The sequence below is a fragment of the Danio aesculapii genome, chromosome 4 (assembly GCF_903798145.1).
Source record: "Danio aesculapii chromosome 4, fDanAes4.1, whole genome shotgun sequence".
In the NCBI taxonomy this organism is placed as follows: Eukaryota; Metazoa; Chordata; class Actinopteri; order Cypriniformes; family Danionidae; genus Danio; species Danio aesculapii.
Window position 1 is genome coordinate 23,978,778 of NC_079438.1, and position 23,214 is coordinate 24,001,991.

The 23,214-nt window shown below is 45.1% G+C and overlaps 16 non-coding genes across 16 annotated transcripts; 9 read left to right on the plus strand and 7 right to left on the minus strand.

Annotated features, from left to right (window-relative positions):
* Nucleotides 1-1,309: 1,309 nt before the first annotated feature.
* Nucleotides 1,310-1,392, plus strand: trnal-cag (transfer RNA leucine (anticodon CAG)). The gene has a single exon. It is a non-coding gene; the product is annotated as a tRNA-Leu (tRNA).
* A 1,355-nt stretch (nt 1,393-2,747) lies between these two features.
* On the plus strand, nt 2,748-2,830 carry trnal-cag (transfer RNA leucine (anticodon CAG)). Its single transcript has one exon. It is a non-coding gene; the product is annotated as a tRNA-Leu (tRNA).
* Nucleotides 2,831-4,195: 1,365 nt separating this feature from the next.
* trnal-cag (transfer RNA leucine (anticodon CAG)) lies at nt 4,196-4,278 on the plus strand. The gene has a single exon. It is a non-coding gene; the product is annotated as a tRNA-Leu (tRNA).
* A 2,740-nt stretch (nt 4,279-7,018) lies between these two features.
* On the plus strand, nt 7,019-7,090 carry trnae-uuc (transfer RNA glutamic acid (anticodon UUC)). Its single transcript has one exon. It is a non-coding gene; the product is annotated as a tRNA-Glu (tRNA).
* Nucleotides 7,091-7,168: 78 nt separating this feature from the next.
* On the plus strand, nt 7,169-7,255 carry trnay-gua (transfer RNA tyrosine (anticodon GUA)). The gene is given in 2 exon segments: nt 7,169-7,205; nt 7,220-7,255. It is a non-coding gene; the product is annotated as a tRNA-Tyr (tRNA).
* A 2,484-nt stretch (nt 7,256-9,739) lies between these two features.
* trnae-uuc (transfer RNA glutamic acid (anticodon UUC)) lies at nt 9,740-9,811 on the plus strand. The gene has a single exon. It is a non-coding gene; the product is annotated as a tRNA-Glu (tRNA).
* Nucleotides 9,812-9,899: 88 nt separating this feature from the next.
* Nucleotides 9,900-9,986, plus strand: trnay-gua (transfer RNA tyrosine (anticodon GUA)). Its single transcript is given in 2 exon segments — nt 9,900-9,936; nt 9,951-9,986. It is a non-coding gene; the product is annotated as a tRNA-Tyr (tRNA).
* Nucleotides 9,987-10,051: 65 nt separating this feature from the next.
* Nucleotides 10,052-10,123, minus strand: trnae-cuc (transfer RNA glutamic acid (anticodon CUC)). Its single transcript has one exon. It is a non-coding gene; the product is annotated as a tRNA-Glu (tRNA).
* A 310-nt stretch (nt 10,124-10,433) lies between these two features.
* Nucleotides 10,434-10,506, plus strand: trnar-acg (transfer RNA arginine (anticodon ACG)). Its single transcript has one exon. It is a non-coding gene; the product is annotated as a tRNA-Arg (tRNA).
* Nucleotides 10,507-17,149: 6,643 nt separating this feature from the next.
* Nucleotides 17,150-17,222, minus strand: trnaf-gaa (transfer RNA phenylalanine (anticodon GAA)). The gene has a single exon. It is a non-coding gene; the product is annotated as a tRNA-Phe (tRNA).
* A 446-nt stretch (nt 17,223-17,668) lies between these two features.
* On the plus strand, nt 17,669-17,741 carry trnaa-agc (transfer RNA alanine (anticodon AGC)). Its single transcript has one exon. It is a non-coding gene; the product is annotated as a tRNA-Ala (tRNA).
* Nucleotides 17,742-19,563: 1,822 nt separating this feature from the next.
* On the minus strand, nt 19,564-19,636 carry trnaf-gaa (transfer RNA phenylalanine (anticodon GAA)). Its single transcript has one exon. It is a non-coding gene; the product is annotated as a tRNA-Phe (tRNA).
* Nucleotides 19,637-19,724: 88 nt separating this feature from the next.
* On the minus strand, nt 19,725-19,798 carry trnai-aau (transfer RNA isoleucine (anticodon AAU)). Its single transcript has one exon. It is a non-coding gene; the product is annotated as a tRNA-Ile (tRNA).
* Nucleotides 19,799-21,349: 1,551 nt separating this feature from the next.
* Nucleotides 21,350-21,422, minus strand: trnaf-gaa (transfer RNA phenylalanine (anticodon GAA)). The gene has a single exon. It is a non-coding gene; the product is annotated as a tRNA-Phe (tRNA).
* Nucleotides 21,423-21,510: 88 nt separating this feature from the next.
* trnai-aau (transfer RNA isoleucine (anticodon AAU)) lies at nt 21,511-21,584 on the minus strand. The gene has a single exon. It is a non-coding gene; the product is annotated as a tRNA-Ile (tRNA).
* A 1,549-nt stretch (nt 21,585-23,133) lies between these two features.
* On the minus strand, nt 23,134-23,206 carry trnaf-gaa (transfer RNA phenylalanine (anticodon GAA)). The gene has a single exon. It is a non-coding gene; the product is annotated as a tRNA-Phe (tRNA).
* Between the last annotated feature and the right edge of the window lie 8 nt (nt 23,207-23,214).

The following is a 23,214-nucleotide window of genomic DNA, read 5'->3' on the forward strand; positions in this document are numbered from 1 at the left end:
CGAGTGATACAGTAATACTGACAAAGCCCCGCATCAATCTCTTTGCGTCACAGTTTACAAGGTGTAGCAGTGGCCCTGGCAACCTTAATGGGCACTGTAGACTGCAAGTTTTGAGGCATTTGCGCAACATCAAGGCATTGTCTACAGCAACTCGGAAAAGCATGTGAACAAAACAATGGACGTGAGCTTTAATGCAAGTGCATCGAAAGGGCATCAAAAGAATTGCCTTGGAATGCCATGTAGTGGAATGTCGTGAGATGCCGTTTATTTTTAGGGCAATGGGATTCGCAGGACTTTTCGGCCAATTTTCTTACAACGTCAAGTCATGACATTTGACTCTTTGTGGGAAAGAGAAGAAAAAAAGCTGTGTCAGTCAATCAACGCGTCTTTTTCAAGACGCTGTTCTGAATGTGCGTTTCTGGAGGCAGTGGTTCCTATCTCCGGATGATGAGCACGAGTATCGCATCACAGGTCTGGGGGTCCAGCATGTCGATGCAGTGCCCGCGGACAGCTCATGCTCTCACTGTGAGGACATGGCTGTTGCACAGCTGAGATCTCAGGTTCAAGTATTTAACCCTCTGGCGCCATGTCCGAGTGATACAGTAACACTGACAAAGTGCCGCATCAATCTCTTTGCGCCACAATTTACGCAGCATAGCAGTGGCCCTGGCAGCGTTAATGGGCACTGTAGACCGCAAGGTTTGAGGCGTTCGCGCAACATCAAGGCATTGTCCACAGCAACTCGGAAAAGCATGTGTTCAAAACAATGGACGTGGGCTTTAAAGCAAGTGCACCGAAACGGGATCAAAAGAATTGTCTTGGCATGCCATGTAGTGGAATGTCCTGAGATGCCGTTTATTTTTAATTCAATGGGATCCGCAGGGCTTTTCGGCTAATCCTCTTACACCGTCAAGTCATGACATTTGACGGATCCACATCAAACGTCAAGCGATAACGTGACAGGAATGGGAGCATCTTGCCATCATGGCTTCAGACTCAGGAGATGTTCTTGGAACGCCAGCCGCATGCCCTCCAGAGGAGCTGTAGCCTTTTTTGCCCCCGGGAAGCATAAACGGCACGGAAGGTAATAAAGTACGCCGCCCGGTCACCTAAGTGCTCCCGTGTGCCAAAAGATACGACCTTGCCCTGTGTGAGGCTAAAACTCACGACCTTCAGATTATGGGACTGACGCGCTGCCTACTGCGTCAACGAGGCGGACTGCTGGAGCTGGGCAAGCTGTGAAACACCAGCTTCCATGTCATGGTGCTGCGATGTGGCTCCTAGGAGACAGCTCCAGCTAAGTGTGCATGTCAGGATGGCCGAGCGGTCTAAGGCGCTGCGTTCAGGTCGCAGTCTCCCCTGGAGGCGTGGGTTCAAATCCCTCTTCTGACATACCTAATCTTTGGCTGTGTGTTCAGGCTCAAGTATTTAACTCTCTGGCGCCATGTCCGAGTGATACAGTAATACTGACAAAGCCCCGCATCAATCTCTTTGCATCACAGTTTACAAGGTGTAGCAGTGACCCTGGCAACCTTAATGGGCACTGTAGACTGCAAGTTTTGAGGCATTTGCGCAACATCAAGGCATTGTCTACAGCAACTCGGAAAAGCATGTGAACAAAACAATGGACGTGGGCTTTAATGCAAGTGCATCGAAAGGGCTTCAAAAGAATTGCCTTGGAATGCCATGTAGTGGAATGTCCTGAGATGCCGTTTATTTTTAGGGCAATGGGATTCGCAGGACTTTTCGGCCAATTTTCTTACAACGTCAAGTCATGACATTTGACTCTTTGTGGGAAAGAGAAGAAAAAAAGCTGTGTCAGTCAATCAACGCGTCTTTTCAAGACGCTGTTCTGAATGTGCGTTTCTGGAGGCGGTGGTTCCTATCTCCGGATGATGAGCACGAGTATCGCATCACAGGTCTGGGGGTCCAGCATGTCGATGCAGTGCCCGCGGACAGCTCATGCTCTCACTGTGAGGACATGGCTGTTGCACAGCTGAGATCTCAGGTTCAAGTATTTAACCCTCTGGCGCCATGTCCGAGTGATACAGTAACACTGACAAAGTGCCGCATCAATCTCTTTGCGCCACAATTTACGCAGCATAGCAGTGGCCCTGGCAGCGTTAATGGGCACTGTAGAGCGCAAGGTTTGAGGCGTTCGCGCAACATCAAGGCATTGTCCACAGCAACTCGGAAAAGCATGTGTTCAAAACAATGGACGTGGGCTTTAAAGCAAGTGCACCGAAACGGGATCAAAAGAATTGTCTTGGCATGCCATGTAGTGGAATGTCCTGAGATGCCGTTTATTTTTAATTCAATGGGATCCGCAGGGCTTTTCGGCTAATCCTCTTACACCGTCAAGTCATGACATTTGACGGATCCACATCAAACGTCAAGCGATACCGTGACAGGAATGGGAGCATCTTGCCATCATGGCTTCAGACTCAGGAGATGTTCTTGGAACGCCAGCCGCATGCCCTCCAGAGGAGCTGTAGCCTTTTTTGCCCCCGGGAAGCATAAACGGCACGGAAGGTAATAAAGTACGCCGCCCGGTCACCTAAGTGCCAAAAGATACGACCTTGCCCTGTGTGAGGCTCAAACTCACAACCTTCAGATTATGGGACTGACGCGCTGCCTACTGCGTCAACGAGGCGGACTGCTGGAGCTGGGCAAGCTGTGAAACACCAGCTTCCATGTCATGGTGCTGCGATGTGGCTCATAGGAGACAGCTCTAGCTAAGTGTGCATGTCAGGATGGCCGAGCGGTCTAAGGCGCTGCGTTCAGGTCACAGTCTCCCCTGGAGGCGTGGGTTCAAATCCCACTTCTGACAAACCTAATCTTTGGCTGTGTGTTCAGGCTCAAGTATTTAACTCTCTGGCGCCATGTCCGAGTGATACAGTAATACTGACAAAGCCCCGCATCAATCTCTTTGCGTCACAGTTTACAAGGTGTAGCAGTGGCCCAGGCAACCTTAATGGGCACTGTAGACTGCAAGTTTTAAGGCATTTGCGCAACATCAAGGCATTGTCTACAGCAACTCGGAAAAGCATGTGAACAAAACAATGGACGTGGGCTTTAATGCAAGTGCATCGAAAGGGCATCAAAAGAATTGCCTTGGAATGCCATGTAGTGGAATGTCCTGAGATGCCGTTTATTTTTAGGGCAATGGGATTCGCAGGACTTTTCGGCCAATTTTCTTACAACGTCAAGTCATGACATTTGACTCTTTGTGGGAAAGAGAAGAAAAAAAGCTGTGTCAGTCAATCAACGCGTCTTTTTCAAGACGCTGTTCTGAATGTGCGTTTCTGGAGGCGGTGGTTCCTATCTCCGGATGATGAGCACGAGTATCGCATCACAGGTCTGGGGGTCCAGCATGTCGATGCAGTGCCCGCGGACAGCTCATGCTCTCACTGTGAGGACATGGCTGTTGCACAGCTGAGATCTCAGGTTCAAGTATTTAACCCTCTGGCGCCATGTCCGAGTGATACAGTAACACTGACAAAGTGCCGCATCAATCTCTTTGCGCCACAATTTACGCAGCATAGCAGTGGCCCTGGCAGCGTTAATGGGCACTGTAGACCGCAAGGTTTGAGGCGTTCGCGCAACATCAAGGCATTGTCCACAGCAACTCGGAAAAGCATGTGTTCAAAACAATGGACGTGGGCTTTAAAGCAATGCACCGAAACGGGATCAAAAGAATTGTCTTGGCATGCCATGTAGTGGAATGTCCTGAGATGCCGTTTATTTTTAATTCAATGGGATCCGCAGGGCTTTTCGGCTAATCCTCTTACACCGTCAAGTCATGACATTTGACGGATCCACATCAAACGTCAAGCGATAACGTGACAGGAATGGGAGCATCTTGCCATCATGGCTTCAGACTCAGGAGATGTTCTTGGAACGCCAGCCGCATGCCCTCCAGAGGAGCTGTAGCCTTTTTTGCCCCCGGGAAGCATAAACGGCACGGAAGGTAATAAAGTACGCCGCCCGGTCACCTAAGTGCTCCCGTGTGCCAAAAGATATGACCTTGCCCTGTGTGAGGCTCAAACTCACGACCTTCAGATTATGGGACTGACGCGCTGCCTACTGTGTCAACGAGGCGGACTGCTGGAGCTGGGCAAGCTGTGAAACACCAGCTTCCATGTCATGGTGCTGCGATGTGGCTCATAGGAGACAGCTCTAGCTAAGTGTGCATGTCAGGATGGCCGAGCGGTCTAAGGCGCTGCGTTCAGGTCGCAGTCTCCCCTGGAGGCGTGGGTTCAAATCCCACTTCTGACAAACCTAATCTTTGGCTGTGTGTTCAGGCTCAAGTATTTAACTCTCTGGCGCCATGTCCGAGTGATACAGTAATACTGACAAAGCCCCGCATCAATCTCTTTGCGTCACAGTTTACAAGGTGTAGCAGTGGCCCTGGCAACCTTAATGGGCACTGTAGACTGCAAGTTTTGAGGCATTTGCGCAACATCAAGGCATTGTCTACAGCAACTCGGAAAAGCATGTGAACAAAACAATGGACGTGGGCTTTAATGCAAGTGCATCGAAAGGGCATCAAAAGAATTGCCTTGGAATGCCATGTAGTGGAATGTCCTGAGATGCCGTTTATTTTTAGGGCAATGGGATTCGCAGGACTTTTCGGCCAATTTTCTTACAACGTCAAGTCATGACATTTGACTCTTTGTGGGAAAGAGAAGAAAAAAAGCTGTCAGTCAATCAACGCGTCTTTTTCAAGACGCTGTTCTTAATGTGCGTTTCTGGAGGCGGTGGTTCCTATCTCCGGATGATGAGCACGAGTATCGCATCACAAGCATGTCGATGCAGTGCCCACGGACAGCTCATGCTCTCACTGTGAGGACATGGCTGTTGCACAGCTGAGATCTCAGGCTCAAGTATTTAACCCTCTGGCGCCATGTCCGAGTGATACAGTAACACTGACAAAGTGCAGCATCAATCTCTTTGCGCCACAATTTACGCAGCGTAGCAGTGGCCCTGGCAGCGTTAATGGGCACTGTAGACCGCAAGGTTTGAGGCGTTTGCGCAACATCAAGGCATTGTCCACAGCAACACGGAAAAGCATGTATTCAAAACAATGGACGTGGGCTTTAAAGCAAGTGCACCGAAACAGGATCAAAAGAATTGTCTTGGTATGCCATGTAGTGGAATGTCCTGAGATGCCATTTATTTTTAAGTCAATGGGATTCGCAGTGCTTTTCGGCTAATCCTCTTACAACGTCAAGTCAAGACATTTGATGGATTCACGTCAAAAAAGCATCTTGCCATCATTGCTTCAGACTCAGGAGATGTTAAACATTTACTTACCTTACAGCACTTACCTTTTACCTCACAAATTAAGGGATTTGACCAGATACTTAGTCTGCAGATGGTAACCAAGTCAGCAGCTGTATGTTATGATGCAAATACGTTAGCATACTGTTATACATTTATAGCTTACTTATGTTAACACAAACGTGACAAGACATGACCATACATAAAAAATCATAAAAATGTGTATTATTTACTTACCTTCCATAACATAGAGGCTGCGTGGCTACAGGACCTTCCTAAACCAGCTATGCACTAACATCCTGTAGTCTCCACTGATCCCTGCTTACTAAGTAGCAACCACGCTGAGTGGCATGGACTGCTCGACTGGCTGGGGTGCAGCTTTGCTTTTAAAAAGGGTCACCCTTGCTGTGTAATAGAACACGACCCACTTTCCCACTATGCAAATATTGGTAGGCTTCGGTACTGCGAGAGCAGCCGTCAAGAGTTGGCTATTTAAAAAGAGGCGCAGCACCAGAAGCCGAGCGCCGCTCAGCTTGCCTTGAAACAGCACCGACAAAAACAAAGCCCTTGACCCCTTTTTCTGTTTCTGCTCCAAAAATAAATCTATTGCTTGTAACCTCCCAATGGAGAGGAGAAAGTCTCAGTGGCGCAATGGATAACGTGTCTGACTATGGCTCAGAAGTTTCTAGGTTCGACTCCTGGCTTGCTTGCTTGCTTTGTACTTTTTGCTTTGCTGTCAGTCAGTGCACTGCGGTCGCCTTTCCCCCCCGCTGGAGCTGTTCAGTTCCACTCTGGAGTGAATCGAGTTTCTGGGGCTGCCAGCACAGAGCCCGTGGGGTGTTCCCCTGGTTTCAAAGGCTGCCCCAACTGCTGATTTTTATTAACGTCTACTACAGCTACACCAACCGTAAACCAAGCCTACTTGTTGCAAATGTCCCTACCACTTAGAAGTCACCCAGCCAACTTGCAGCGTAATCTCTTCCACTTGTAAGTCTCTAAGCTGCAGCAATACCTAAGCGCTCTGATAAAACATGCATAAAAGAAACTATCGCTTTTAACCTCCTTTTGGAGAGGAGAGAGTCTCCGACCCTGGATCTCAGGTCTTCTATGGAGGGACTGTCAGGAATCCTGTAAGAGCATCCCATCCACACAACCTCTTGCCATAAAAACAAAGCAGAATGTGTGGTGACGGAACTCCAGGTTGACCGAGCCTTGTCCTTGTTTCAAACAATGTGCTAAAAAGGTGCTGAACAGAGTGCCAGTGGCACAAAGGATAACGCTAATGACTATGCATCAGAGGATTCTAGCTTACGGAAACCATGAGACTGTGTATGAGAGCGTGCGTAAATGTATGAGTGGTACTTGTGCAAGAGAGGCAGTGAAGTGTGCACGATCAGAAAGAACTGAAGTTTGTGCCAAGACTGGCCCTCACAAGTGGCAGCTCCCATATGGTCTAGCGGTCAGGATTCTTGGTATTCACCCAGGCTGCCCGGGTTGACAGAGCCTTGTCCTTGTTTCAAACAATGTGCTAACAAGGTGCTGAACAGAGTGCCAGTGGCTCAAAGGATAACGCTAATGACTATGCATCAGAGGATTCTAGCTTACGGAAACCATGAGACTGTGTATGAGAGCGTGAGTAAATGTATGAGTGGTACTTGTGCAAGAGAGGCAGTGAAGTGTGCACGATCAGAAAGAACTGAAGTTTGTGCCAAGACTGGCCCTCACAAGTGGCAGCTCCCATATGGTCTAGCGGTCAGGATTCCTGGTTTTCACCCAGGCGGCCTGGGTTTGACTCCCGGTATGGGAAGGCTTGAGTGTTTTTGCTTCTGCCCTTTTTGGCCTGCAGCTACCTTAAGGGGATGGGCTTGTGCTTGACTGTCGTAAGCCTTCGATAGCTCAGTTGGTAGAGCGGAGGACTGTAGGTGGGATGTTGGCAATCCTTAGGTCGCTGGTTCGACTCCGGCTCGAAGGAGATCTTTTGCGCCCAGAGCTGCTTTCATGCCTGTGCAGTTCCATTATATTTTAGTTGCTAGAACTCAAAGTTCACCATAGAGGTGAAAAGGAAGTTCCCTGACCAGGAATCGTACCCGGGCCGCGGCGGTGAGAGCGCTGAATCCTGACCACTAGACCATCAGGGAAGGGCCAGCAGAAGCTTGCCCCTGGCTTTCTGTGGTCTTTTTGCTGTGCTGTCAGTCAGTGCACTGCGGTCGCCTTTCCCCCCGCTGGAGCTGTTCAGTTCCACTCTGGAGTGAATCGAGTTTCTGGGGCTGCCAGCACAGAGCCCGTGGGGTGTTCCCCTGGTTTCAAAGGCTGCCCCAACTGCTGATTTTTATTAACGTCTACTACAGCTACACCAACCGTAAACCAAGCCTACTTGTTGCAAATGTCCCTACCACTGAGAAGTCACCCAGCCAACTTGCAGCGTAATCTCTTCCACTTGTAAGTCTCTAAGCTGCAGCAATACCTACGCGCTCTGATAAAACATGCATTAAAGAAACTATGGCTTTTAACCTCCTTTTGGAGAGGAGAGAGTCTCCGACCCTGGATCTCAGGTCTTCTATGGAGGGACTGTCAGGAATCCTGTAAGAGCATCCCATCCACACAACGTCTTACCATAAAACAAAGCAGAATGTGTGGTGACGGAACTCCAGGTTGACAGAGCCTTGTCCTTGTTTCAAACAATGTGCTAACAAGGTGCTGAACAGAGTGCCATTGGCACAAAGGATAACGCTTATGACTACGGATCAGAGGATTCTAGCTTATGGAAACCATGAGACTGTGTATGAGAGAGTGCGTAAATGTATGAGTGGTACTTGTGCAAGAGGGGCAGTAAAGTGCGCACAATCAGAAAGAACTGAAGTTTGTGCAAAGTTTGATTCCTGGTTTTCACCCAGTTCGCCTGGGTTCGACTCCTGGTCTGGGAAGCCTTGAGCATTTTTGCCACTGCCCTTTTTGCCTAGCAGTCGGACTGCAGCAACATTAAGGGGGTGGGCTTGTGTGGGAATCTCATAACCCTGTCTTTCTTCCGAGTTCAGATGAGATCAGGCATTGCCAGGGTGGTATGGCCGTAAGCAAGAGCAGCCGTCAAGAGTTAGCTATTTAAAAATAGGCGCAGCACCAGGAGCCGAGTGCAGCTCAGCTTGCATTGACACTCACCGACAGAAACAAGGCCCTTGTCCCCTCAATTGTTTACCTGTTTTTTGTTTTTTTTCTGTTTCTGCTCCAGGGCACCAACAGCTCTTGCTAAGTTAAACCAGCCAAGTCACTGTACCCACTTTCCCCCGAATGGAATCAGGGGAAGTGGGTACACTGACTTGGCTGGTTCCAGAGTTCAGAGAGGAATTGAGAGGTTTTTTTTAAATATATTTTGGGAAGTGTATTAGCTGCCAAATGAAGGAATTTAAAAAGCTTACAGCACCTGGTATTCCCAGGCGGTCTCCCATCCAAGTACCAACCAGGCCCAACCCTGCTTTGCTTCCGAGTTCAGATGAGATATATATTTTTTTTTAATTAAAATCAAATATTTACATTTGTACAAAGAAATGATCACATCACACAAAAACCACATGATACTTACAACACTCATTATTAGACTTCATATTTTTCCCATAACCAACTTAAAATGTTGTCCTTGTATTCAACCATTACGTTCCCTTTTACCATTATTTCTATAAATACATCCTCCTTTTCTTGCACTATAAAATAGTTGAATATCAATTTTACAGCCATCTCCATTCTGTTTTTAAACATACGCCATATATCCACTCTCTTCCCATCATGTTTAGCCATATTTCTCCTTATCCAAATCAAATACTTAGCAATTGTTATACATAGATTAAAAGCATACATACCACATTAATTTTGACCAAATAAATATTTTTTTCCCAGTTCTTTTGTTCATCCACATATTTGTCCCCTATTAACGATTTAGCAATTTTCTTAAATTTTTCCATAATTCCTCCAACTTTTCACAATAGAAGAACAAATGTAATAAACCTTCCCCTTCCTTCCTAAACACCTTACATATTATATCTTGTTCAATTCCCATTTTACACAATCTCATTTCTGTTAATATGCAATTATGTCTCAATAAATAAATACAATTTTCTAAAATTGATTCCATATATTTCATTCTGACATTTGCCCATATTTCTTTTTCATTTAAATCCTCATATCTTTCCTTCCAGTAGTTGAATGCTATAGGTCTTATAAAAGCCTTTGATCTAAAAACAACATAAAAACTCTTAGCTGTACATAAGCTCATATTGATCTTTTCTCCATTTTTTTTCTTAAAATAGACCTCTGGTAATTCTTCCTTATCCCGCAACTCTTTTTTTTTTCAATTATTTCAATCCAATCTTTTGGTATTGCTTTTTTCAAATCATGATATTGTCTTTGCAATTTTGTTTCAGAAAGAACTGAAATTTCTGCCAAGACTGCCCTCATATGTGGCAGCTCCCATATGGTCTAGCGGTCAGGATTCCTGGTTTTCATCCAGGCGGCCTGGGTTCGACTCCCGGTATGGGAAGCCTTGAGTATTTTTGCCACTGCCCTTTTTTCCAACAGTCGGACTGCAGCAACTTTAAGGGGGTGGGCTTGTGTGGGACTTTCATAAGCCTTCGATAGCTTAGTTGGTAGAGCGGAGGACTGTAGGTGTGTTGTTGGCAATCCTTAGGTCGCTGGTTCGACTCCGGCTCGAAGGAGGTCTTTTGCCCTTTCATGCCTGTGCAGTTCGCATATATCTTCATAGCTAGAGCTCAAAAGGAAGTTCCCTGACCGGGAATCGAACCCGGGCCGCGGCGGTGAGAGCGCCGAATCCTAACCACTAGACCACCAGGGAAGGTCCTGCAGAAGCTTACCCTTAGCCTAGCTGTGGGCCTCCACGCAAGTATGCTGCAGCTGCTCTGACAAAAATAAATCTAATGCTTGTAACCTCCTCCTGGAGAGGAGAAAGTCTCAGACCCTGGATCACAGTTCTTCTAGGGAGGGACTGTCACATGCACTGTAAGAGCATCCTATCGACACCACAACTTGCCTTCATAACGAAGGACAGCATGTGTTGAACGAACTCCGTGTTGAATGAACTCCGTGTTGACTGAGCTGTGTCCTTATCACAAGTAACAAGATAAAGATGAAAAGATAAGCAGACAGGGCCAGTGGCGCAATGGATAACGCGTCTGACTACGGATCAGAAGATTCTAGGTTCGACTCCTGGCTGGCTCGCTCTGGTCTTTTTGCTTTGATGTCAGCCAGTGCACTGCAGTCGTCTTTCGCCCCCACTGGAGCTGTTCAGGTCCACTCTGGAGTGAGTTTAAGGGGCTGCAATCACAGAGCCCGTGGGGTGCTCACCTGGTTTCAAAGGCTGCCCCAACTGCTAGATTTTTATTAACGTCTACTACAGCTACACCAATCGTAAACCCAGCCTACTTGTTGCAAAAGTCCCTATCACTTAGAAGTCACCCAGCCAACTTGCAGCGTAATCTCTTCCACTTGTAAGTCTCTGAGCTGTAGCAATACCTAAGTGCTCTGATAAAACATGCATAAAAGAAACTATGGCTTTTAACCTCCTCTTGGAGAGAAGAGAGTCTCCGACCCTGGATCTCAGGGGTTCTATGGAGGGACTGTCAGGAATCCTGTAAGAGCATCCCATCCACACAACGTCTTGCTATAAAACAAAGCAGAATGTGTGGTGACGGAACTCCAGGTTGACAGAGCCTTGTCCTTGTTTCAAACAATGTGCTAACAAGGTGCTGAACGGAGTGCCAGTGGCACAAAGGATAACGTTTATGACTATGGATCAGAGGATTCTAGCTTAGCAATCGTAAACCCAGCCTACTTGATGCAAACGTCCCTACCAGGCCCAACCCTGCTTTTCTTCTGAGTTCAGATGAGATCAGGCATTGCCAGGGTGGTATGGCCGTAAGCGAGAGCAGCCGTCAAGAGTTAGCTATTTAAAAATAGGCGCAGCACCAGGAGCCGAGCGCAGCTCAGCTTGCATTGACACAGCACCGACAGTAACAAGGCCCTTGTCCCCTCAATTGTTTAACTGTTTTTTTTTTTTTTCTGTTTCTGCTTTGGGGCACCAACAGCTCCTGCTGAGTTAAACCAGCCAAGTCACTGTACCCACTTTCCCTGTTATTGGAATCAGGGAAGTGGGTACACTGACCTGGCTGGTTCCAGAGTTCAGAGAGGAATTCAGAGTTGTTGTTTTTTTGTATTTTGGGAAGTGTATTAGCTGCCAAATGAAGGAATTTAAAAAGCTTACAGCACCTGGTATTCCCAGGCGGTCTCCCATCCAAGTACCAACCAGGCCCAACCCTGCTTTGCTTCCGAGTTCAGATCAGATATATATATATTTTTTAATTAAAATCAAATATTTACATTTTTACAAAGAAATGATCACATCACACAAAAATCACATGATACTTACAACACTCATTATTAGACTTCATATTTTTCCCATAACCAACTTAAAATGTTGTCCTTGTATTCAACCATTACGTTCCCTTTTACCATTATTTCTATAAATACATCCTCCTTTTCTTGTACTATAAAATAGTTGAATATCAATTTTACAGCCATCTCCATTCTGTTTTTAAACATACGCCATATATCCACTCTCTTCCCATCATGTTTAGCCATATTTCTCCTTATCCAAATCACATACTTAGCAATTGTTATACAAAGATTAAAAGCATACATACCACATTAATTTTGACCAAATAAAAAAAAAATTTCCCAGTTCTTTTGTTCATCCACATATATGTCCCCTATTAACGATTTAGCAATTTTCTTAAATTTTTTCCATAATTCCTCCAACTTTTCACAATAGAAGAACAAATGTAATAAACCTTCCCCTTCCTTTATACACACCTTATATGTTATATCTTGTTCAATTCCCATTTTACACAATCTCATTTCTGTTAATATGCAATTATGTCTCAATAAATAATTACAATTTTCGAAAATTGGTTCCATATATTTCATTCTGACATTTGCCCATATTTCTTTTTCATTTAAATCCTCATATCTTTCCTTCCAGTAGTTGAATGCTATAGGTCTTATAAAAGCCTTTGATCTAAAAACAACATAAAAACTCTTAACTGTACATAAGCTCATATTGATCTTTTCTCCATTTTTTTTCTTAAAATAGACCTCTGGTAATTCTTCCTTATCCCGCAACTCATTTTTTTTTTCAATTATTTCAATCCAATCTTTTGGTATTGTAAGGGCCCATCTATTTTTCCTATGACGGAACTAACAGCATGGGTGAAGGTTAAATGCATGTAAGCCTTTTAGCACATGTGAAAAGAAATATTTTTATTCATTAAGATTTATTTTAATTTGTTTCCAACTCCGAATTTTAATCTGACTCCAATTTATAATAATTTTAGATTTATCTAATTCATGCTGATCACCTTATAGGTTGTGATTCGGTCTAATTTAGATTGATTAACCTAATAAATCCTTATTCTCAAGTAATGGTTCATCATTTACCCGAAGTCGCTTAGAGTCAGTATGCTGGCCAGTTACATCTGCTCACGGACACATCCTCGCCAGTTCCGAGTCTTAGCCGATAAGCTAATTTCCCCATGCTTGCTCATATTTAAAGGAAGTTTGATTTAGCCCCTAGATTATATTATACTAAGTCAGTGATTGTCAGAAATCATCAGGTCTCTAATGCTGTGCCCATGCTCCATCCATTGATCCTGAATGTATGACAAATCCTGGTCGTAGGCTGTGGAAACATCAGCCTAAACAATCTACTAGATTTAAATGATTTCAGGAGATATTAAAGTTAAACAAGAATTTTACATTTATTTGTCAGGCAAAGATTTTCCATTTCAATTCACATAACTAAACAAAATAAGCCAATCAAGGTTGTACAACATCAATTATTTGAAGATACATTTAAGTTAGAGATTAATACCTGACCGTGTAGAAATACATTGCAGCACATAGGTCCTGATGCAGAGCTCAGAGACTCACAAACTGCAATGGGGTATCCTGCCTACAGAATCCCACAGACACTTCTGCACCCTTTGCCTAAATACTCAAATCATCATAAATTCAAGACAATAAAAGCGTCACCAAGCCTCTTGCCTGGTCATGAGTTGATACAAAGACCATTTTCCCTGGAGTGGAGCATCTGGCAAAGATCAAAGAAATTAAGACCACTTTACCAATCACACAGAGACATTTAAAATGACACTAAGCATGACAAGTTAAAATTCACAAATACTGCAAATATACATCTTATATCATTTCACCATAGAAGCTTGAAATCTGGTCATTCCTGAGTAACCTTTTTAATGACCCAGGCTGTATAACTGGGGAGGGTAAGAGGGCCTGAGGATAGGTGATGTGTCAACTGTCCAGAAGGCTTTCTCGAGATCCTCTCTGAAGATTATAAAGTTTATTGTTTTACAGCCTGTTAGTTCTCGTGGTCTGATCTTTAGAGAATTTCACAGCAGTTTTCAGACAGTAAACTCCAGGACAAAGAGGGGGGGCTCGGGATGCATGATCGAGACAACCCGAACAACTGGTTTCCTAGCTGAACTTCTTCTCAGATTAGAAAGTTTATTGTTTTAGTGCTTGACCATTCTCGTGGTCTTGTCTCGTGTGGAGCTACATAACCGTTTTCAGGGTTTAATATTATAGAGAGATATAGCCATCCTTACACCTTCAAAAGAAAAGCACGCCATTCTAGGCAATTTGACGACTAAATGGCAGGCAGGGCAAAGAAGCCACCACAGAACAGATGTGATATTATTTTTTCTTTTTCGACCACGTCTAAAATGTTCAATTTTGACTGTGAAAAGGGGATTTAGCTTAAATGGTAGAACGGTCGCTTAGCATGCATGAGAGAGGTAGCTGGATCGATGCCCGCATTATCCACTTCTGTTTTCATGCCTTTCACACTGGCTTTTATTGCAAAGCTGGTTGCACCTGGAGGGTTTAGAGCGAATTTCCTTACGTCAGCTTTGCCGGTTCTGTGTAGTACTAATCATTGCAATCCTTCAGAAGCCCTATCAAGTCACAGTTTTCTTTTATTCAATGGCGCGTCCGCAGTGGGAAATCAAAGCACTAAATATATAGCAGAGTGCTGTCGATTAGCCCATAGGAATCATCACCAGAAGCGATGTGACCACCTGGGAGAAAGATAGCGTTTTGGTCAAATGGAAGCAGATGGACTTGAGGGTGAAGCAGCTGGACTTGAGGGTCCTAGAAAACCCATAGTAACTGTTATTCTCTGGCCTTCAAGGGAACAGGATGCTATTTTAGCTTTTTTGTGCGGTGCTGGCAAAAAAAAACAGGTCCCATCTAGATTTGAATTTAGATCGCTGGATGCAGAGTGCTATCCATTACATTATGGAACCTCAAGATGGTGTAGAGCTGCTGCCCGAGATGAAGATGATGAATTAAAAAACTGGCCTTGCAGGAAAGTAGCGGAAGGTCCATCCAAGGCAAGGCCAATGTGCATTGATTTCTGAGTAACTCGTCATTCGGCATGCAGGGCTCCTCACACATTTACTGGAGCATTACTAGGTAGGGCCTTCAAAAGAAAAGCACGCCATTCTAGGCAATTTGACGACTAAATGGCAGGCAGGGCAAAGAAGCCACCACAGAACAGATGTGATATTATTTTTTCTTTTTCGACCACGTCTAAAATGTTCAATTTTGACTGTGAAAAGGGGAATTAGCTTAAATGGTAGAACGGTCGCTTAGCATGCATGAGAGAGGTAGCTGGATCGATGCCCGCATTATCCACTTCTGTTTTCATGCCTTTCACACTGGCTTTTATTGCAAAGCTGGTTGCACCTGGAGGGTTTAGAGCGAATTTCCTTACGTCAGCTTTGCCGGTTCTGTGTAGTACTAATCATTGCAATCCTTCAGAAGCCCTATCAAGTCACAGTTTGGATGCAGAGTGCTATCCATTACATTATGGAACCTCAAGATGGTGTAGAGCTGCTGCCCGAGATGAAGATGATGAATTAAAAAACTGGCCTTGCAGGAAAGTAGCGGAAGGTCCATCCAAGGCAAGGCCAATGTGCATTGATTTCTGAGTAACTCGTCATTCGGCATGCAGGGCTCCTCACACATTTACTGGAGCATTACTAGGTAGGGCCTTCAAAAGAAAAGCACGCCATTCTAGGCAATTTGACGACTAAATGGCAGGCAGGGCAAAGAATCCACCACAGAACAGATGTGATATTATTTTTTCTTTTTCGACCACGTCTAAATGTTCAATTTTGACTGTGAAAAGGGGAATTAGCTTAAATGGTAGAACGGTCGCTTAGCATGCATGAGAGAGGTAGCTGGATCGATGCCCGCATTATCCACTTCTGTTTTCATGCCTTTCACACTGGCTTTTATTGCAAAGCTGGTTGCACCTGGAGGGTTTAGAGCGAATTTCCTTACGTCAGCTTTGCCGGTTCTGTGTAGTACTAATCATTGCAATCCTTCAGAAGCCCTATCAAGTCACAGTTTGGATGCAGAGTGCTATCCATTACATTATGGAACCTCAAGATGGTGTAGAGCTGCTGCCCGAGATGAAGATGATGAATTAAAAAACTGGCCTTGCAGGAAAGTAGCGGAAGGTCCATCCAAGGCAAGGCCAATGTGCATTGATTTCTGAGTAACTCGTCTTTCGGCATGCAGGGCTCCTCACACATTTACTGGAGCATTACTAGGTAGGGCCTTCAAAAGAAAAGCACGCCATTCTAGGCAATTTGACGACTAAATGGCAGGCAGGGCAAAGAAGCCACCACAGAACAGATGTGATATTATTTTTTCTTTTTCGACCACGTCTAAAATGTTCAATTTTGACTGTGAAAAGGGGAATTAGTTTAAATGGTAGAACGGTCGCTTAGCATGCATGAGAGAGGTAGCTGGATCGATGCCCGCATTCTCCACTTGTGTTTTCATGCCTTTCACACTGGCTTTTATTGCAAAGCTGGTTGCACCTGGAGGGTTTAGAGCGAATTTCCTTACGTCAGCTTTGCCGGTTCTGTGTAGTACTAATCATTGCAATCCTTCAGAAGCCCTATCAAGTCACAGTTTGGATGCAGAGTGCTATCCATTACATTATGGAACCTCAAGATGGTGTAGAGCTGCTGCCCGAGATGAAGATGATGAATTAAAAAACTGGCCTTGCAGGAAAGTAGCGGAAGGTCCATCCAAGGCAAGGCCAATGTGCATTGATTTCTGAGTAACTCGTCTTTCGGCATGCAGGGCTCCTCACACATTTACTGGAGCATTACTAGGTAGGGCCTTCAAAAGAAAAGCACGCCATTCTAGGCAATTTGACGACTAAATGGCAGGCAGGGCAAAGAAGCCACCACAGAACAGATGTGATATTATTTTTTCTTTTTCGACCACGTCTAAAATGTTCAATTTTGACTGTGAAAAGGGGATTTAGCTTAAATGGTAGAACGGTCGCTTAGCATGCATGAGAGAGGTAGCTGGATCGATGCCCGCATTATCCACTTCTGTTTTCATGCCTTTCACACTGGCTTTTATTGCAAAGCTGGTTGCACCTGGAGGGTTTAGAGCGAATTTCCTTACGTCAGCTTTGCCGGTTCTGTATAGTACTAATCATTGCAATCCTTCAGAAGCCCTATCAAGTCACAGTTTTCTTTTATTCGATGGCGCGTCCGCAGTGGGAAATCAAAGCACTAAATATATAGCAGAGTGCTGTCGATTAGGCCATAGGAATCATCACCAGAAGCGATGTGACCACCTGGGAGAAAGATAGCGTTTTGGTCAAATGGAAGCAGGTGGACTTAAGGGTGAAGCGGCTAGGATTTTTGGGTGACTTTCATTCAACTGACCCTGTGCCCAAAACAGAACAACAACATTGCTTTGCCGAAACCCGGGATTGAACCAGGGACCTTTAGCTCTTCAGTCTAACGCTCTCCCAACTGAGCTATTTCGGCTGCCATGACACAGCTTTCCTGCAGCAGGGATGTCTGTGAGACCAAGCTGAGCCCTTAAGTGCATCTGAGGCATAAGAGAGTAAAAATTTGGCCAGTACGGGTATCGAACCCGTGACCTTGGCGTTATTAGCACCACGTTCTAACCAACTGAGCTAACGACATGAAGATGATGAATTAAAAAAATGGCCTTGCAGGAAAGTAGCAGAAGGTCCATCCAAGGCAAGGCCAATGTGCATTGATTTCTGAGTAACTCGTCATTCGGCATGCAGGGCTCCTCACACATTTACTGGAGCAGGACTAGGTAGGGCCTTCAAAAGAAAAGCACGCCATTCTAGGCAATTTGACGACTAAATGGCAGGCAGGGCAAAGAAGCCACCACAGAACAGATGTGATCGTATTTTTTCTTTTTTGACCACGTCTAAAATGTTCAATTTGGCTTGTGAAAAGGGGAATTAGCTCAAATGGTAGAGCGCTCGCTTAGCATGTGAGAGGTAGCGGGATCGATACCCGCATTCTCCACTTGTGTTTTCATGCCTTTCACACTGGCTTTTATTGCAAAGCTGGTTGCACCTGGAGGGTTTAGAGCGAATTTCCTTACGTCAGCTTTGCCGGTTCTGTGTAGTACTAATCATTGCAATCCTTCAGAAGCCCTATCAAGTCACAGTTTTCTTTTATTCAATGGCGCGTCCGCAGTGGGAAATCAAAGCACTAAATACATAGCAGAGTGCTGTCGATTAGCCCATAGGAATCATCACCAGAAGCGATGTGACCACCTGGGAGAAAGATAGCGTTTTGGTCAAATGGAAGCAGGTGGACTTGAGGGTGAAGCAGCTGGACTTGAGGGTCCTAGAAAACCCATAGTAACTGTTATTCTCTGGCCTTCAAGGGAATAGAATGCTATTTTAGCTTTTTTGTGCGGTGCTGGCAAAAAAAAACAGGTCCTATCTAGATTTGAATTTAGATCGCTGGATGCAGAGTGCTATCCATTACATTATGGAACATCAAGATGGTGTAGAGCTGCTGCCCGAGATGAAGATGATGAATTAAAAAACTGGCCTTGCAGGAAAGTAGCGGAAGGTCCATCCAAGGCAAGGCCAATGTGCATTGATTTCTGAGTAACTCGTCATTCGGCATGCAGGGCTCCTCACACATTTACTGGAGCATTACTAGGTAGGGCCTTCAAAAGAAAAGCACGCCATTCTAGGCAATTTGACGACTAAATGGCAGGCAGGGCAAAGAAGCCACCACAGAACAGATGTGATATTATTTTTTCTTTTTCGACCACGTCTAAAATGTTCAATTTTGACTGTGAAAAGGGGAATTAGTTTAAATGGTAGAACGGTCGCTTAGCATGCATGAGAGAGGTAGCTGGATCGATGCCCGCATTATCCACTTCTGTTTTCATGCCCTTCACACTGGCTTTTATTGCAAAGCTGGTTGCACCTGGAGGGTTTAGAGCGAATTTCCTTACGTCAGCTTTGCCGGTTCTGTGTAGTACTAATCATTGCAATCCTTCAGAAGCCCTATCAAGTCACAGTTTGGATGCAGAGTGCTATCCATTACATTATGGAACCTCAAGATGGTGTAGAGCTGCTGCCCGAGATGAAGATGATGAATTAAAAAACTGGCCTTGCAGGAAAGTAGCGGAAGGTCCATCCAAGGCAAGGCCAATTTGCATTGATTTCTGAGTAACTCGTCATTCGGCATGCAGGGCTCCTCACACATTTACTGGAGCATTACTAGGTAGGGCCTTCAAAAGAAAAGCACGCCATTCTAGGCAATTTGACGACTAAATGGCAGGCAGGGCAAAGAAGCCACCACAGAACAGATGTGATATTATTTTTTCTTTTTCGACCACGTCTAAAATGTTCAATTTGACTGTGAAAAGGGGATTTAGCTTAAATGGTAGAACGGTCGCTTAGCATGCATGAGAGAGGTAGCTGGATCGATGCCCGCATTATCCACTTCTGTTTTCATGCCTTTCACACTGGCTTTTATTGCAAAGCTGGTTGCACCTGGAGGGTTTAGAGCGAATTTCCTTACGTCAGCTTTGCCGGTTCTGTATAGTACTAATTATTGCAATCCTTCAGAAGCCCTATCAAGTCACAGTTTTCTTTTATTCGATGGCGCGTCCGCAGTGGGAAATCAAAGCACTAAATATATAGCAGAGTGCTGTCGATTAGGCCATAGGAATCATCACCAGAAGCGATGTGACCACCTGGGAGAAAGATAGCGTTTTGGTCAAATGGAAGCAGGTGGACTTAAGGGTGAAGCGGCTAGGATTTTTGGGTGACTTTCATTCAACTGACCCTGTGCCCAAAACAGAACAACAACATTGCTTTGCCGAAACCCGGGATCGAACCAGGGACCTTTAGCTCTTCAGTCTAACGCTCTCCCAACTGAGCTATTTCGGCTGCCATGACACAGCTTTCCTGCAGCAGGGATGTCTGTGAGACCAAGCTGAGCCCTTAAGTGCATCTGAGGCATAAGAGAGTAAAAATTTGGCCAGTACGGGTATCGAACCCGTGACCTTGGCATTATTAGCACCACGCTCTAACCAACTGAGCTAACCGGCCGTTTTCTTATCAGTGTGCTGGAAAACCCAGAGTTAGTGTCATTCTTTGGCCTTCAAGGGAACAGGATTTACTGGAGCAGGACTAGGTAGGGCCTTCAAAAGAAAAGCACGCTATTCTAGGCAATTTGACGACTAAATGGCAGGCAGGGCAAAGAAGCCACCACAGAACAGATGTGATCTTATTTTTTTTTTTTTACCACGTCTAAAATGTTAAATTTAGCTTGTGAAAAGGGGAATTAGCTCAAATGGTAGAGCGCTAGCTTAGCATGTGAGAGGTGGCGGGATCGATGCCCGCATTCTTCACTTGTGTTTTCATGCCTTTCACAGTGGCTTTTATTGCAAAGCTGGTTGCTCCTGGAGGGTTTAGAGCGAATTTCCTTACGTCAGCTTTGCCGGTTCTGTGTAGTACTAATCATTGCAATCCTTCAGAAGCCCAATCAAGTCACAGTTTTCTTTTATTCAATGGCGCGTCCGCAGTGGGAAATCAAAGCACTAAATATATAGCAGAGTGCTGTCGATTAGCCCATAGGAATCATCACCAGAAGCGATGTGACCACCTGGGAGAAAGATAGCGTTTGGTCAAATGGAAGCAGGTGGACTTGAGGGTGAAGCAGCTGGACTTGAGGGTCCTAGAAAACCCATAGTAACTGTTATTCTCTGGTCTTCAAGGGAATAGAATGCTATTTTAGCTTTTTTGTGTGGTGCTGGCAAAAAAAAACAGGTCCCATCTAGATTTGAATTTAGATCGCTGGATGCAGAGTGCTATCCATTACATTATGGAACATCAAGATGGTGTAGAGCTGCTGCCCGAGATGAAGATGATGAATTAAAAAACTGGCCTTGCAGGAAAGTAGCGGAAGGTCCATCCAAGGCAAGGCCAATGTGCATTGATTTCTGAGTAACTCGTCATTCGGCATGCAGGGCTCCTCACACATTTACTGGAGCATTACTAGGTAGGGCCTTCAAAAGAAAAGCACGCTATTCTAGGCAATTTGACGACTAAATGGCAGGCAGGGCAAAGAAGCCACCACAGAACAGATGTGATATTATTTTTTCTTTTTCGACCACGTCTAAAATGTTCAATTTTGACTGTGAAAAGGGGAATTAGCTTAAATGGTAGAACGGTCGCTTAGCATGCATGAGAGAGGTAGCTGGATCGATGCCCGCATTCTCCACTTGTGTTTTCATGCCTTTCACACTGGCTTTTATTGCAAAGCTGGTTGCTCCTGGAGGGTTTAGAGCGAATTTCCTTACGTCAGCTTTGCCGGTTCTGTGTAGTACTAATCATTGCAATCCTTCAGAAGCCCTATCAAGTCACAGTTTTCTTTTATTCAATGGCGCGTCCGCAGTGGGAAATCAAAGCACTAAATATATAGCAGAGTGCTGTCGATTAGGCCATAGGAATCATCACCAGAAGCGATGTGACCACCTGGGAGAAAGATAGCGTTTTGGTCAAATGGAAGCAGGTGGACTTAAGGGTGAAGCGGCTAGGATTTTTGGGTGACTTTCATTCAACTGACCCTGTGCCCAAAACAGAACAACAACATTGCTTTGCCGAAACCCGGGATCGAACCAGGGACCTTTAGCTCTTCAGTCTAACGCTCTCCCAACTGAGCTATTTCGGCTGCCATGACACAGCTTTCCTGCAGCAGGGATGTTTGTGAGACCAAGCTGAGCCCTTAAGTGCATCTGAGGCATAAGAGAGTAAAAATTTGGCCAGTACGGGTATCGAACCCGTGACCTTGGCATTATTAGCACCACGCTCTAACCAACTGAGCTAACCGGCCGTTTTCTTATCAGTGTGCTGGAAAACCCAGAGTTAGTGTCATTCTTTGGCCTTCAAGGGAACAGGATTTACTGGAGCAGGACTAGGTAGGGCCTTCAAAAGAAAAGCACGCTATTCTAGGCAATTTGACGACTAAATGGCAGGCAGGGCAAAGAAGCCACCACAGAACAGATGTGATCTTATTTTTTTTTTACCACGTCTAAAATGTTAAATTTAGCTTGTGAAAAGGGGAATTAGCTCAAATGGTAGAGCGCTAGCTTAGCATGTGAGAGGTAGCGGGATCGATGCCCGCATTCTCCACTTGTGTTTTCATGCCTTTCACAGTGGCTTTTATTGCAAAGCTGGTTGCACCTGGAGGGTTTAGAGCGAATTTCCTTACGTCAGCTTTGCCGGTTCTGTGTAGTACTAATCATTGCAATCCTTCAGAAGCCCAATCAAGTCACAGTTTTCTTTTATTCAATGGCGCGTCCGCAGTGGGAAATCAAAGCACTAAATATATAGCAGAGTGCTGTCGATTAGCCCATAGGAATCATCACCAGAAGCGATGTGACCACCTGGGAGAAAGATAGCGTTTTGGTCAAATGGAAGCAGGTGGACTTGAGGGTGAAGCAGCTGGACTTGAGGGTCCTAGAAAACCCATAGTAACTGTTATTCTCTGGCCTTCAAGGGAACAGGATGCTATTTTAGCTTTTTTGTGCGGTGCTGGCAAAAAAAAACAGGTCCCATCTAGATTTGAATTTAGATCGCTGGATGCAGAGTGCTATCCATTACATTATGGAACCTCAAGATGGTGTAGAGCTGCTGCCCGAGATGAAGATGATGAATTAAAAAACTGGCCTTGCAGGAAAGTAGCGGAAGGTCCATCCAAGGCAAGGCCAATGTGCATTGATTTCTGAGTAACTCGTCATTCGGCATGCAGGGCTCCTCACACATTTACTGGAGCATTACTAGGTAGGGCCTTCAAAAGAAAAGCACGCCATTCTAGGCAATTTGACGACTAAATGGCAGGCAGGGCAAAGAAGCCACCACAGAACAGATGTGATATTATTTTTTCTTTTTCGACCACGTCTAAAATGTTCAATTTTGACTGTGAAAAGGGGAATTAGCTTAAATGGTAGAACGGTCGCTTAGCATGCATGAGAGAGGTAGCTGGATCGATGCCCGCATTCTCCACTTGTGTTTTCATGCCTTTCACACTGGCTTTTATTGCAAAGCTGGTTGCTCCTGGAGGGTTTAGAGCGAATTTCCTTACGTCAGCTTTGCCGGTTCTGTGTAGTACTAATCATTGCAATCCTTCAGAAGCCCTATCAAGTCACAGTTTTCTTTTATTCAATGGCGTGTCCGCAGTGGGAAATCAAAGCACTAAATATATAGCAGAGTGCTGTCGATTAGCCCAAAGGAATCATCACCAGAAGCGATGTGACCACCTGGGAGAAATATAGCGTTTTGGTCAAATGGAAGCAGGTGGACTTAAGGGTGAAGCGGCTAGGCTTTTTGGGTGACTTTCATTCAACTGACCCTGTGCCCAAAACAGAACAACAACATTGCTTTGCCGAAACCCGGGATCGAACCAGGGACCTTTAGATCTTCAGTCTAACGCTCTCCCAACTGAGCTATTTCGGCTGCCATGA